General features: G+C 45.7%; 1 protein-coding gene and 1 long non-coding RNA gene across 6 annotated transcripts in view; one reads left to right on the plus strand and one right to left on the minus strand.

Moving 5' to 3' along the window:
- Nucleotides 1-204: 204 nt before the first annotated feature.
- On the minus strand, nucleotides 205-3,316 carry LOC118592256. Its single transcript, XR_004946058.1, has 3 exons — nucleotides 3,244-3,316; nucleotides 1,252-1,486; nucleotides 205-1,150 (listed from the first exon to the last, which is right to left on the minus strand). It is a non-coding gene; the product is annotated as an uncharacterized LOC118592256 (long non-coding RNA).
- A 5,626-nt stretch (nucleotides 3,317-8,942) lies between these two features.
- Nucleotides 8,943-15,253, plus strand: part of Fryl (FRY like transcription coactivator) — a 242,924-nt gene continuing 236,613 nt past the window's right edge. For 4 of the 5 annotated variants that reach the window (XM_036201445.1, XM_036201447.1, XM_036201446.1 and 1 more), the window contains exon 1: nucleotides 8,950-9,161. The gene's annotated coding sequence lies outside the window, so the exon portion shown is untranslated. Of the gene's footprint in view, nucleotides 9,162-15,253 lie in introns of all 5 variants that reach the window. The other variant, XM_036201449.1, reaches the window with a different exon arrangement.

Raw genomic sequence — 15,253 nt, forward strand, 5'->3', positions numbered from 1 at the left:
ACATCCCCGAGTATTGGAAGATCCTGTTTTTTTTTTTTTTTTTTTTTTTTTTTAAATAAACTAGCTAGATGAAGGACAGCCCAATCTAGTTCATGGGCCCAATCTAGTCCATCACCTGAGTTTATAAAGATGATATACTAAGAATAGGAATTGGATTTAACATTTTGTAATTGCTGGGGGGTGGGGAGAACCAAAAGAATAATAATATTCTATGGCATAAAAATGAAATTTCATATGAAAATTTCATTTTAGTTAAAATCTCGTTTTAGTATGGATAATTTTTTATTGTAACCAACCCCTGCATTCCAGTCTACTGGGTTGTTTTTGGCCCCTTCTGTGCCCCAGCCGCAGAGTGTAGCTGCAACAGAGACTGTACGGCCTCACAGCTCAACATGTTTCCACTCTGATCCTACCCGGAACACTGTCCACCCCTGTGCGGGACAAAGTATTTGGGATCTCTGGGCAGCCTGTGCTCAGCCTCTTGCAGGTGGTTCCGCTCAGTTGTCAACTGTTTGCTGCTGTTGCTGAAACAAGTGTTCTATTTATTTTTGCTTAGCTGGTAGGATTAATTAAAGAGCATTTCCTTTGTTCTTTGCGTCTCTTCTTCTCTATCAGCAGACAGCTCCCACCACCACCACGTACACACACAAAGGAGATCAGTGTTTTGGCCATGTAACTATCTACACCCCGCCTCCCCAGCATATTTCCTAGTTCTTTGAATAATCCATGAAATCCATTCAAAGTAAGAAGTTGACAGATGGTAGCAATAACTCTAAGTAAATGCCTGTCTTTGCTTATTGACTCTCCTTTAATTAATACTCTGGGATCAGACTGAATATTGCTTCCGGCCCTCTTGACAGTATTCTGTCTCAGGTGCAAATTCACACCTAGCAGGATGTTTGAAAATACACCTTGAAGTCTTGCAAGACATGAAGCTGCTTTCTCAAAGTGAGAACTAATAACCATCAATGTAGTGACAAAGGAGACAGGTGTGGCACATGCAACTTCAGGGGTTGAAGAGAGGAGGGCAGCAAGTTCAAGACCAACTCATCGGGAAACCAAAAGTGTGGTGGGTGGTCCGGGAATGTGAACCAGTGGCACAGTGCTTGCCTTGAATACGTGAGATCGGAAGTTCGGTCCTCACTCCCGCCTGCCAAAAAGAAAAACAAATCAACAACCACAAAAACTAGCCACAGGAAAACAAATCATTTAGTCTTTCAAGCAACTTAATTTTAAAAATCCAAAATGTACCGACTGCGTGTGCATTGGGGTGCTGGGTTCAGTGGTACTTTCATGGCAGGGTAGACAAAAGGGGCTGAACTGGGTTTGGGTGTCCTTTCTATGATACTGCTTGCTTCTCCAAGTTAAATATTATGTTGGTTTTCCATCTCAGATAGTCAGCGAGAAAGCTAACAAGGAGTCTTTGGTTTATTTCTTCTTTTTATTAACATATCACACAGTGGCTTTCTTTAGAATGTAATTCCCTCTGTAATGAAAAAAAGAAAGAAAAGTCAGAAAATATTAACAACCAGCAGTAAAATACTTTGACTAAAGTTATAATATTATTAGTAAAGGCAACTCAGATAATAGATGTGCTTGTGTGTGTGTGTGTGTGTGTGTGTGTGTGTGTGTGTGTGTGTGGTGTGTGTACTGTTTTGTTTTTTTTTTTCAAGACAGTTTCTCTCTGTAGCCCTGGCTGTCCTGGAACTCTGTAGTCCAGGCTGGCCTCAAGCTCAGAGATTTGTCTGCCTCTCCCTCAATTGCTGGGATTAAAGCTTGGGCAATAAATGTGTTTTTGTTTGGCTGCCTAGTTTTGTAGTGTCTCTTGTAGCCCAGGCTGGCCCTGGAACTTACCAGGTAGCCAAGATAACCTTAAACGCCTCATCTTCTGCCTCCACCATCAGAGTACTGGGATTACATGTGTCTGACTTTGGAAAGGACACTAAAATACATAATTTATAAATGATCTTCAGAAAATATAGGAGGGCTGGATAGATGGATCAGCGGTTAAGAACACTGGCTATTCTACCAGAGTTCAGTTCCCAGCACCCACATATCAGCTCACAACTGTCCATAACTCCAGTTCCAGGGGATCTGACACCTTCACACCAATGCACATAAAATAAATTTAAATAAACTATAAAAAATAAAATAAAATAAAATATAGGAGCTGAAGTAGGACAGAATAAATATTATTTTAGTAACTGAAGATGGTCTCATCTATATTAATCATGTACTCTATGGAATAAGAAACCAACCACTTAAGCCAGATTAGAATATAATGTTTCCAGACTTTGCCACAGTGTCGGAAGTTTCCCTTACAGGGTGGTTAAGCTAGCCCAGCATGAAGAACTTATATCTGATTGCTTTGTGCTATTGCAAAATGGCTTGTATTTATATCACCCAAACATTACTCAGTGTGGTTTGTATTATCAGACATGCCTTGTCATACCCTGTCACATAGGATAGACAGACATTGGGAGTTAACCTAAGTTATTAAAAGTTCAAGAGAAATACGCATGCCATATGGGTAAGATATTATTTAAACTTCGTGTGTGTGTGTGTGTGTGTGTGTGTGTGTGTGTGTGTGTGTGTATGTAGGAGCGTGTGCGGGTGTATGCAGGGGTGTGTGCAGTTATGTACGTATACATATGTGGAGATGGCAGCTTTGGGGAGTTCTCCCCTTCTACCATACTGAGGCAGAGTATTTCTTGCTTTGCTGAATCCTGTGTACTCCTGCAAACTTCCAGACAATCCACATGTTTCTGCCTCCCAGCTCACCTGAGTAATGCCGGGATTATAGGTTTGTGCCACCACATCATGTTTTTGTTTTTGTTTGTTTGTTTTTCGAGACAGGTTTCTCTGTGTAGTTTTGCGGCTTTCCTGGGACTCACTTGGTACCCCAGGCTGGCCTCTGACTCACAGAGATCCGCCTGCCTCTGCCTCCCGAGTGCTGGGATTAAAGGCGTGTGCCACCACCACCCGGCTTGTTTTTGTTCTTTAACATGGGTTCTAGGGACTGAAGGTTATTGGTTTTGGTGGCAGCTACTTCTACCCACTGAGCCATCTTGCTAGCTCCAAAAATATTTTAAAAAGAGAACTGAAATACTGTTTTCCTCCTTGACAAACAACAGAGAAATCCCCTAAGGATTGAAAAGTGTTTTTTAAGAGCATCAAGGCTTCCCGAGAAAAGAGAAGGAACTCTATGCAGCATGGTAGATGAAAAAGGAATTCAAGAGTTACCTGCAAAAGCCTCAGGAGCAGGGGTTAGAGAGATAGCTCAGCAGTTAAGAGCACTGGCTGCTCTTGCAGAGGACCTGGGTTCAGTTCCCAGCACGCACATGGCAGTTTACAACCATCCGTAACTCCAGTTTCGTGGATCCAAGGGGTGTCTTCTGACCTCTTCTACCTCCTACACACACACCATAATAAAGAAAAAAGTTTCAAAAGAAATATTATTTTTTCTCATAGATTCTTACAGGAAGCAAACAAGATAATTGTGAATATTTACTTAAGATAGATAAAATTATGTTTTCTTCTCTGTATGAATATTATGTAGATCAATAATTTTTCTTCTATTATTTCAAATAATTTTTCCTCCTCAGTGTTATGGGAGAAAACGCTAAAACTATAGTAATTTCCAAACTTTTGAGATAGGTCAAAATGGCCTCGGGAATGGCTCAGGTATTCGAGTGCTTTTTGTGCTGGGCATGGTGGCTCGCACCTTTAATTTCTAGCACTCAGCAGGCAGAAGCTGGTGGATCTCTGAGTTCGAGAATAGTATGGTCTTCACAGTGAGTTCTAGGACAGCCAGGGCTACAAAGTGAGGCCCTGTCTTTTTTTTTTTTTTTTTTTTTTAAAGATTTATTTATTTATTATGTATACAGTGTTCTGCCTACATGCATGCTTTCAGGCCAGAAGAGGGCACCAGATCTCATTACAGATGGTTGTGAGTCACCATGTGGTTGCTGGAAATTGAACTCAGGACTTCTGGAAGAACAGCCAGTGCTCTTAACCGCTGAGCCATCTCTCCAGCCCGAGGCCCTGTCTCAAAAAAATAGAAAAAAGAGAAGATTTTTTGTGCTAGCATGAGGACCTGAGTTAGGCTATTTAACATCCATATGAAAACACAGGCACACACTGGTAATCCCAGCATCCAGGAGGATCCCGGGGGCTCACTGGCCAGCCAGTCTAGCTAAATCAGGAAGTTCAGGGTTCAGTGAGAGACTTTGTTTCAAAATGGAGGTGGGGGGAAGAGGGTGGGATCACATTCAACTTTGGCTTCTGGCCTTCACATGCACACATATTGACATATGTGCAGGTACATGAACTTCTACACATATGTACAGTGCACACAGGCACAAAAACAGGTTAAAAAAAAAAGGAGCCTCAGATCAAGTAATAAGTGCAAAGGGTGTTCTAGACTCAGAAATCTCTGAAAGTTCTTCATAGTGTTAAAATATCAAAACTCACTGATTCTGAGGTGACAACGTCCTTAATTTTTGCTCTTAAGATGTTCCTATTGCCAGGCCTGGTAGGTAGCACAAGCCTTTAACCCAGCAGAGGCAGGCAGATCTCTGAGTTTGAGGCCACCCTGGTCTACAGAGCAAGTTTCAGGGTACAGACAGGGCTACATAGAGAAAGCATGACTTGAAAACCCTTCAAACAAACACAAAGGTTCTTATGTGAAATAACGAGAATGGGACAGACATTTTATATGCATTAGCTGGTTATACTTTCAGTTTGCAAAACAAAGAGCTGACAGGCTTTATGTCAGCTCCCTAATGTTTTTAGATATTTTATAAGTGTATGAAATAAAAGTATGTGGGAACCAGTGGCCTAGACTAGTTGATAAGGGAGACCTATAAACTGAGCATGGTGGTGTGTTTCCGTAGTCCTGGCTACTTAGCCAGGTGAGGCAGCAGGATCACTTAATCTCAAGAGTTTGAGGCTAGCCTGGGTAACACATTGAGGCTCAGTCTCTCTACGAAAGACAGACTTACAACCAAATCTTACGAAATTGCAATGCTCTTAGAGTGGTATGGAAGCCGAGAAGGTATTTCACTTGCGAGCTGACTTCTCTCACTCATCATTTCAATTTGCTGTGCGTTCACTGAGAGCCTTCAGTTAGGCCAGACACCGTGTTAAAGGGTGTGGAAGTGAAAGGCACATGTGTGACCTTGTTCTTCCTGAGCAGACAAGGATAGTGCAACCGAAGAAAAGAAATGTTTAGCATCTGTCTTCAGTGTGGAGCCTGTCATCAGAATAGTACGTACTTGGCCAGAAAGTAGCACAGAGAATAAACCAAGGAGGGGACACCCCCAGGGCGGGCTTGTGAGGAAAGTGAGCACCTGCACTGGGCTATCATCACTTGAGGGATAGCCAGGAGAGTCCTTCAGGAAGGTGAGACTCACAAAGGGCACCATATGGCTAAAGGCATTGAGGCTTGACTGTCACATGAGGAGTGATCAGGGGCCCGGAGTCAGGTGATGAAGGGACTTCTTTGTTCTGTCCAGGTGCTTAGGTGACACTCAGTGTGTGCCTAACGAAATCCTACAGTATTGTAAGTAGGACAGAGCTGGGGACGCGTCTACAAAGTCCAGGTCTGCCCCTCTTCCGCCTCACTCGGTAAAATTAGATGTGGAACTGTTTTAAACTGATGAGTGTCGTGTTTCAACAATGCTCTCAATGGAAGGCAGCTACTCTACAGGGAGACATGTTTCAATATGGAGGGTGGAGGACTTGGGCCTTTTCTGAGACCGAGCAAACATTCCTACTAGTTTTGTTCTTGTGTTGTTTTCAAAACATGTATTTTAATTGTAAACTTCAAGATAGTAACTGCACTTATTTTCCAGCTAAGCTGTGTTTATAATACATTAGGATCTGCCTAAGGTGACTGGCACATTTCTGCCTCTTCATACATATATTATTTCTTTTATTAGCTATTCTGAAGTATTCAATTGCTGTTGTTGGTTTTTTATTTATTTTATTTATCTTATTTTATGGCAACTGTATCTACCCAGTTGTACTACTGAACATTAAAAAAATCACTCTTCCCAGGCAGGTATGGTGGCACATGTCTGTAATCCCAGCGCTTGGGGCGATGGGGATAGGATGTGGGGAGTTCAAGGTAATCTTCAGCCATATAGAGAGTTTGAGACCAGCCTTCATGCCATGTGTGTGGACTGAAATGTGAATAAGCCTGGTGGACAAATGCAGACTACTTTAAAACAGAAGAACGATGTGAAAGGTGGTAAACTTAGCACAGTCAGCTAAATAAGAGGAAGAGAGCCTAGAAGTGACTGCAGACTGCCCTCTGAGGTCATGAGCCCCTGTGCTGGCACAAACAGCCACAGGAAACTGGACCTCATAGAGCAGGTGCTTTAGAGAACTGAAGATGTCACCTAAATGGAGACAAAAGCTGCAGGTGTGCAACACTTGAAATACCAGATGCCTTTATCTCCAGAATAGTACATTAGAATTGTCTTATAGGCTAGAGGACTATTAGCAACCATCTTACAATGGTTCAGTGGACTACCAGAAACCATCTTATTATAGTCCAGTGGACTACTAGAAACTAGAAGTAGTCTCAAAGCTTGGGGATGCTTAAGAGCTGGAAGTGGGCTTGAGAGATGGCTCAGTGGTTAAAAGAGCACTGGCTGCTCTTCCAGAGGACCTGAGTTCAATTCCCAGCAACCACATGGTGGCTCACAAGCATCTGTAACGGGATCTGGTGTGCAGGCATACATGCAGGCAGAACACTGTATACATTAAAAAAAAAAAAAAAACAATCTGGGAGCATAACTAAGAAGCAGGATGTGTGCTTAACATGTGCAAAGCCCTGGATTCCATCCCAGCATTGAAAAACAAAAGAAAAACCCAACACAAAACCAAAAGCGAAGTTTATGAATAGTAAGTGAGGAACCAGAAAAAGAATATGTACACACACGGAAGAATACATATGCACACAGTCGACTACACCCACGTACATGTGTACAGATGTGTACAGTTGACTACAACTTCAGATTCCTTAGCTTCATGCAGATTTAGTTAGCATTGGCTGGAAAATATTGGGGGGGGGACACGGGGAAGATTTAAATTATTGCTGGCATATACTATATAATAAATCCCACCATGGTTGTGTCTGTAACTGAACATGTACAGATTTTTTTTGTCATCATTCACTCAGTGATTCAATAAGGATTATCATAGCACTGACACTGTATTAGTATGAGAAGCACTCCAGAGATTATTTACAGTAAGTGAGGGGAAGTCGCATGCTACAACGGTATGTGATTTTTATGCGTTGGGGTATCCGTGGGGTCCTGGAAGCAGTTCCCTTGCAGATACGGAACGGAGGACTAGGTCGGACAGAGAGTTAGTTAAAGGTATTTGTTAGGCACTTGCAATTTGCCTTATAAACCAGCTAACTTCCTGTCTTGTCTCGGCTTGTGATGAGAGTGAGGGCTGAAACTTCAACTCAGCAGTAGAGGGTTTACCTTGTGTGCGTGAGTCCCTAAATTCAACCCCCACTACTGCAAAAACCTACCAACTCAATACCACCCGCAAACCCCAACCGTGTCACCCTCTCTTACCGCTTCTTGCTATTAAAGGCTCTCCCTCCTGAGCTGGGGGCGGGCGGGGGGGGAGCCTTTTCTGTCAGCAGTCTACGTTCTTTTCCCTCTTTCTGAGCGGGACGGACTGGCTTCTAAGGTGCCGCTTTCTCGGCACTGCTGGATCCCACTGTGGGGATCGCGGCACCTGTACGGATGCCCTGACGTCCAGAGTATCTCAAAGACCATCGCAAAGAGCGAGAGAACGCTGAACCGTTCCTTAACGTTTCCGGGCGGGGCCCAAAGTCATAACCACACTCAGTTTTTCCGGAAATTATCCTTTGCTTCTTGCATCTGGGGTGGGAAGCTGGTGCTGCGCTAACGCAGACTCTGAGGCTGTCGCAGGGAGCTGGGGTCTGCCACAAGGACGTCTTTTCTTAACAGACTTCTCCCTCTTCTTTTGGGTAGACGTGCTTTTCCCTGAAGGTGCTTCTGTCCTTCAAGCAGTAGCCTTCTGGTGTCCGCATTTGTAGCAAGAGGGACTTTGAGAATATCACCAGAGAGGACCATCTGTTTAATCTTTCCAAAAATTAACGTAGCTCCTGCGTAAACACCAGTACGACACACAGGACGTGACCTAAACGGAACTTCTATTGGGAAGGATTTAAACGCTTTTCTGAATGTCCGATTGCAAGACAAACAAGGAAACCTCAAGGCTTGCAGACACCTTCATAAACTCTTCCGGGTGCTCAGAGCCGGAGATTCAAGGATCTGAGCAGACTGAACAGGGAGTGCGAACTTGGTTAATTCTCTGGAGCCAGTACTAGGATTTCAGGTGTTCTCACTCGATTCAGGAGACAGCAGGATTGGGTTCTCAGGATCCCACAGCCAGTGCGATGTGCTCCTCATCTGGAGATTTTTGCATTCTTCCCGTCTCCCTTTCCCGCTTCCCGCCGTATAGGCTGTTTGTGCTCGACCCCTACCAACATTTAAAAGGGAAAGGCGCTTAGAGGAAGCCAAAGTAGGGAAGACTTTACGGCTGTCTTTCTCTCCGCCGTCCAGGGAGAGCGATAATAGGTAAGGGGCGTGCAGACTCGCCCTTCCTCGCCCAATCAGGTACACAGGAAGATGTCTTCCTACCAATAAAAATAAAGTTCGCTTTCCGGAGGCGGGAGGGTGAGCCTTGATTGCCAGTTCTCCAAAGCAACGTTGGAGGCGAGGACAGAGAGTGATTAGAGGTAGGTCCAACCCGGGGAGGGGGGCGGGGCGAAGGTGGGGAAACTCTGAGCGGCGGGGGGGCCGGCCAGTGGAGGGCGAGGACCACTGTTCCTGGTGTAGTGTCCCTCGCCAATCAGGAAGGCGAGGGGGTGGGCGGGGCAGGGAAGGGGTGGGCAGAGCTCGCAGCACCGCCGGGCGCCCGTCGGGCTCTGGGAGAGACAGAAATCCGGTTAAAATCAGAGTCGGAGGGAGGTTTAACCACGGATCGGTCCCGATCGGATTATTCCTTAAAGGGGACGCGCCATTGTCAAAGAGAACGAAGCCTGGGGCCCGAGGGCGGGGACCAGCGGCGCTGGAGGAGCGAGGCAGCTGCATGGGACTGGGGACCTGGTAGGTGCTGCCTGGGGAAAGGCACTTCATTTCACTTTCTCTTCCAGCGCCGGAGCAGGCGCCGGGATGCCGGCCGACCGTCGGCCGTGGGATCCGGGGTCCCCGGCCCTGGCCCGGCTGCCCTTCTTGCTGCGAGCCGCAAGGGAGGCGGACTGAGGTGGGCGGCTGCGGCGCCGGCTGGGGAGGCTCCTAACGGACGCGGGCGCAGCGCAGAGCCGGGGTCAACCGAAAGCCCGTCGGAGCTGCGGCGGACCCGTGGGGAGCACCGCGCGCCTCGCTCTGCTGCGCGCCTCCTTCCCGGCCCGTGCCCGGCTCTGCCCGCGCGCCCGGCCGCCCTGGGCGCGCGCCGCCGTCTCCACGCGCGCTCCTCTCTTCCCGCGCGCCCCGGCTGCCCTGAGCGCGCGCCCCGCGCTTCTCCGTGCGCCGGCTCCGTTCGCACGCCGCGGCTTCACCGAGGCCCGGGAACCGCCCGGCGGAGAAGCGGGCGGCGGGGAACTGGCGGCAGGCGCTGCCGCAGCGTCGTGCACCCGACCCGGCTGAGCGCGCCGGCAGCGCGGCCTCGGGAGGAAAAGCGGCGGGCCCGCGCAGCGCGCCGAGGTTGCCGGCTCGGCCGGGCATTGTCCGCGGTCCTTGGCCGCGTCTTTCCACCCAGTGCCCGCGGTGCTGGGAGGGGTGCGGACCCGGGCACAGAGCCCGCTCCGCCCGAAGCGACGGCGCACCCCCGGACCCGCGCCTTCCGGAGCCCGGGTCGGCCCGGCGACAACACAGCCACCGCCCGCGGCCGGGCCTGCGCAGCCCGGGCCCCCTGTTCTCAAGCACCGGCGCAGGCTGCTCGCGGGGCCGAGCTCTGCCGTGCAACTTTTCTTTGCCTTTTGATGGGAGTTGTTGCTTCCGGGCGGCAGGTTCTCCGGGCCCGGCCGAGCCTCGTTTCTTGCGTCTGGAGAGGCTGATTTCTAGGGCGACCTGGGGCCTGGATGCTGTCGGTCTTTCCTACCGTTCCAGCTTTGTTCCTCCCTACCTACAGTAGCTTTTCTTGTGGACTTTCGAGGATATGGGACCACTAAGTCCCAGGCTGTGGTTTTAAAAGAGGGGGCGAACTGGCTGAGAGGCAAGCGCTCTAGACAGAGCTAAATTTGCCTTAACCTTTGAACTAGGGAAAGCATTACCTAGACTCTACGCCAGAAGCTCTTTTGGTAGGGTAGAGGGAAAATTCAGCAAGACAGGTTGCCAGGGTGTGTAACATTGTGGGGGGGAAAAAAAGACCAACTTCTGATGGAAATAAAAGTTGGTTTTATAAACTGCTGTTCCGCCTAGCAGGTGCCTTCCTTCCATAAAGTTGATCTCTCTTACTGAATGCAGGCATTGTGACGACGAGCAGGCAGGCACTCTTTCTGTTGGCAAACCAAATACGAGGCCTTTGCACTGTGAACATTATCCTGGCGTGGAACTTGTCAATACTTGCAGCAGAAATCATAGCTAGAAACAACACATCCCTTGTTAGAGTCCTTATTTAGAAAAGAATGTTTTCACAAGCCTTCTTTTTGACAGTTTCTTGAGCAATGCTTTGTAGAGTGCTTGGAGGCAGCAAGTTGCAACCTTATAAAGGAAGTAGCATCCGGCGTGTTATTCTTTGGTCTTATTTTTGTTACTTATTATTAGAAGTGGCATCCCGTCCCGGTTGCCTTAAACTCTGTTACAGTATTTTGCAAGACACTTTGCAGGAATGAATTTGGTTGAAACCCCTTGGTCTAGTCCCCCCCCCTCAAGGAAATGCAGATTTTAAAATTTGTTTATCACTAAGTTACTGCCTAATAACTCTTGAATGAATTGTGAAAGTTCCCCATCTCAACTGTAATAACACCAGGAATTATATTTGGGAAACAAGTCTAACTTCAGACGATACTTGAGAGAGAATACTCTGTTACAGAGGTTAGGAAATGAAGTCAAAAAACAAACAAAAAAACAAAACAAACAAACAAACAAAAAACCAAAAAAAACTTACCTTCATTTTGATAATGTCTGCCATTGTTCCACTTATTATTTTACATCTGTGCTAACACTATCAGGCAGGTACCTGGGTATAACCTTCCTTGCTCATCATAGGAAGTAGGTGTCCAACCAATACAAATGTAAAATTTCCCATTTTTATTTATTTAGTGGCATATTTAGACAATAGGCTTTTTATTTTTTCTTAAAGAACACAAAAAGAAAATGTTCAGGAAGAATTATCTTTGAAATGCCTGTGCTTTATGGCCTGGGCATGTGTTTTCCTGTGTTTCCTGGGTACTGCGTACATATGTCTAAAATAATTTTGAGCCTTAGACTGTGCTTAGAGATTCTCGGGAGAGCTGGGATTGTCCACTTACCTGCACTGTTTCTCTGCAGATCCAGTGTGTAACTGCATACCCCATCTAGGCGCTGTTGCAGGTCTTTCAGACAGAAAAAGATACTGTCTTGCAAAGGCTGTTTAAGATACTTTTTCCTCCAGCTGAGGTTCGCAATGGAAATGTGCCTCCTACTGAGCATCTTCAGACTTGAGCTTGGTAAGGACAGTAGCAATTTCTGCAGTAGGGAGTGAGCCCGTACTTGAATTCTAGGCAAGCCCTAGGCCATTGAGACAAAACCCCCACTTTTCCTTGTCCCCACTGTGGGGAAAATGTTTCTGGACAAGATTATACCAATGAACAAGAAGTGGTTTGTTGTCGGACAGAGCTATCTTAGTCCCACTATTCTTTGTTGGTGCATAAAATTGTGATTTAGTTTTATAGTACCTGTTGGACAGATATCTTCTTCTGACAGATATATCTTCACTTATCACAACTATCTGAACTAGACTTGATCTGCCACCAGTGTCTGCCATGTACCTACATGTTTAAGTGTGGGGAAATAAAGTAGAAACAGATGACAGTCTTGTTCTGAAATTTAGTGGAGAAAGTAAAAACTGCTCTCCATGGGGGACATGGCGGTGTGTCAGAGTAGAACCATGTCCAGAGTAACAGCGCCCCGGGCATCATGGGTAAAGAAGGGGGAAGAAACCCAGATGATGAGGGAAAGTTCCTGCGACTCTAGCAGGTTTCATTGTGTGCATGAAAGTATTTTACATAGAATGTTTTGGATGTGGATTGGGTATGTATGTTACTGTTTAGCTATAAATAGCTGAAGTACTTGGGGGTTGGGGTGGGGGCGTCAGAGTTTGAGCTGTGAATTCCGATGTTACCCTGCAGGGTGGCCAGGGCCCATCCACCCCAGGCCCAGCATGTCACCTTGCCTTCAAGTCTTCCCCCTGTCCCCTTCATCAGAAGTGATTTCCCTTTCCTTCTGGGCCTGTCAAGTGCTCTTACAGAGCAAGCCTTGTTCTTGTCTGTTAGTTCAGTATGGGCGTCTGTATATTTCCATCATTAGATTGTGGAGAAGTTGGTCTGCAGAAGTTGGAGCCATAACATGTTTGCAGCTGCCCAAAGTACCTGGACAGTTCTATTAGCCCACCAATATTCTATAAACGCAGAACTATAAAGAATACTTGCCTATATTTGGAGGAAAGTATTGATGTGAGTTTAAAGGAAATACTTTTCCTTATCACTAAAGTTCCACATGCTCATTGATAAAAGAAATGTTTAGACCTTAAGAATATCCGGTAACACTGCTCACTCACTACACTGTAACCCTTGTTAGTGTGTTATTGTCTTTTTTTTTCTGACTTTTATTCTTTTATTACAACCCCAGGGCTGTCTAAATGATTTCTCTTGAAAATTTTAGCAAGTTGTGATTATTGGGAATGAAGGAGAATTATATTTATATAATTCTTATGAATTTTCTAGGCTCTGTAATTCTGCTTTTTTTTTTTTTAAATTTTGCATTGAATAGAAGGTTGTAATCAGTTTGTCTGTGTTCAAGATGTGGACATAGAATTAAAAACAAACAAGCCGGGCAGTGGTGGCACACACCTTTAATCCCAGCACTTGGGAGGCAGTGCCAGGTGGATCTCTGTGAGTTCAAGGCCAGCTCTGGTCTAGAGTTCCAGGACAGGTTCCAAAGCTACACAGAGAAACCCTGTCTCAAAAAGCCAAAACAAACAAACAAACAAAAGCCAACCTGACCAACTGCAGTGTGCTGGAACATTTTACCTGCCTTTACCCTGTGATTTTTTTTTTTTAATATAAAAGAACATTTTTTTTTAAAATTTGCTTCTTTTTTGGAGTACATGATAAGCACAATTTCTTGTTAATTTTTCATTTGTGTAATCTCTAGAGAGTACTTTTAAAAATTGCTTTGTGGCTCACAATTTACTCTTGAAGTATCCTAGAAAGAATGCAGATTTGTTCCTCATGGATCTTAGAAGGGGCTTTGCTCTTAACTTCAAGCTGCTCATCACTGACAGGGAGCCACGGTGTAGGCTGATGAAGTAGGTGAGTCTATTGTTCTAGGTGCTTCTTTAAGTGACTTCAGAGAAAGTTTTCACAAAGATTCCAAAATGGAAAGCCCAGCTGCCGGCTGAGAGGTAGCCTCATCATGGAAAGTCTCCATTCATTAGTAAATTTGAGGAATTACACCTGCCGTGGAGGCCAGGGGCTGGCACTGGGGATTAGGCTAAGACTGTTAGGTCACCTATTTGGTTATGGCTCTGAATGGCCACTGTCAGGGTATCCTGGCAGCCCCATCTGGCCTTCCTGGCGGGTGGATTCAGCTGTATGGTGCTCGTTGAATTAAACCCATGAGCCCTAGACTTGTTTTCTGGGATTTCAAACAATGCTGTTTCCTGTGGGTAGGGTTTTTTTTGAAATTCTTCAGAATTTCAGATATGTCTTTCCATTCATTCAGAGAATAAATACCATGGTGTGACTATGTCTGCATCTGCACAAGCTCCTCATGTTTTGCTGATGGGATAGCAACATATTTCTTTTGAGGCCAAGACACTAAACTGTGGACTTTTTATTTTTTTCCTGTGAAAGTAATTTTGAAAAACCACTTGTGTTAAAATTCATCGTGAAGTAGCCCGGCGGTGGTAGCACACTGACAGCACTGGGGAGACAGAGGCAGGCAGATCTCTGTGATTTGTGGCCAGCCTGGTCTACAGAGTGAGTTCCAGGACACCTAGGACTGTTACACAGAGAAACCCTGTCTTTTTTTTTTTTTTTTTTTTTAATATTTATTTATTAAGAAGAGGGCGCCAGATCTCATTACAGATGGTTGTGAGCTACCATGTGGTTGCTGGGAATTGAACTCAGGACCTTTGGAAGAGCAGTCGGTGCTCTTAACCTCTGAGCCATCTCTCTAGCCCGAGAAACCCTGTCTTAAAACAAACAAACAAAACAACAAACAACGAAAGCAACAACAAGACCCTAACAATTATTTGTGAAATGTTTGACTTTCCCCAGGGTCCTTTCTTACCTGCTCCCATTAACCTTTGTGTTCAAAGGGAAAGAGTTGAATTGTTCAGAAACACCAAGAAAGTGTGAACTCTGGGGTCAGCCAGCTTAGGGGACCGTCTGACTGAGGGTGGGTACTATAGAGCTTGACCATAAGGCAGCAGTTTTGATTAGTCAAAATTTGTGAGGGTGAGTGAGCCGGAGAGGTGGCTCAGTGCTTAAGAGCATTTGCTTCTCTTGCTAAGGGACCAGGTTTGGTTCCCAGCACCCTCATGGTGGCTCACAACCATTGTAACTCCAGTTCCAGGGGATCTGACAGTGCCCCCATGGGCACTGACTGCAAACGTGGTGCACCAACATTCATGCAAGCAAAACTCACACACAGAAAATAAAACTAAACCTTCAGAAAAATTTGTGTGGAGTTACGCAGAATTTGAAAATACTTTCTACAGTTAGTCTTTTATTTAATGTGTGCATATTTGGAAGTCAGAGGACAGCATGGGGGGGTTCCATTCTTCTTCCTCACGGGCCTATGGTAGTCAGGCTTGATCGTAAACACCTTTGCTCACTGAGCTATGTCACTGACTCAGGAATTACAAAATTTAAGTGACAGCTTTATTGAAATTTAATTCGCATGCCATATTCACCCACTTAAAATTCAGCACTTCAGTGTATCCCCCAGATTTGTACAACATCACCACCGTTACCTTGACAACTTTCTAGAGT

This window comes from Onychomys torridus, chromosome 10 (assembly GCF_903995425.1).
Source record: "Onychomys torridus chromosome 10, mOncTor1.1, whole genome shotgun sequence".
Taxonomy (NCBI): Eukaryota; Metazoa; Chordata; class Mammalia; order Rodentia; family Cricetidae; genus Onychomys; species Onychomys torridus.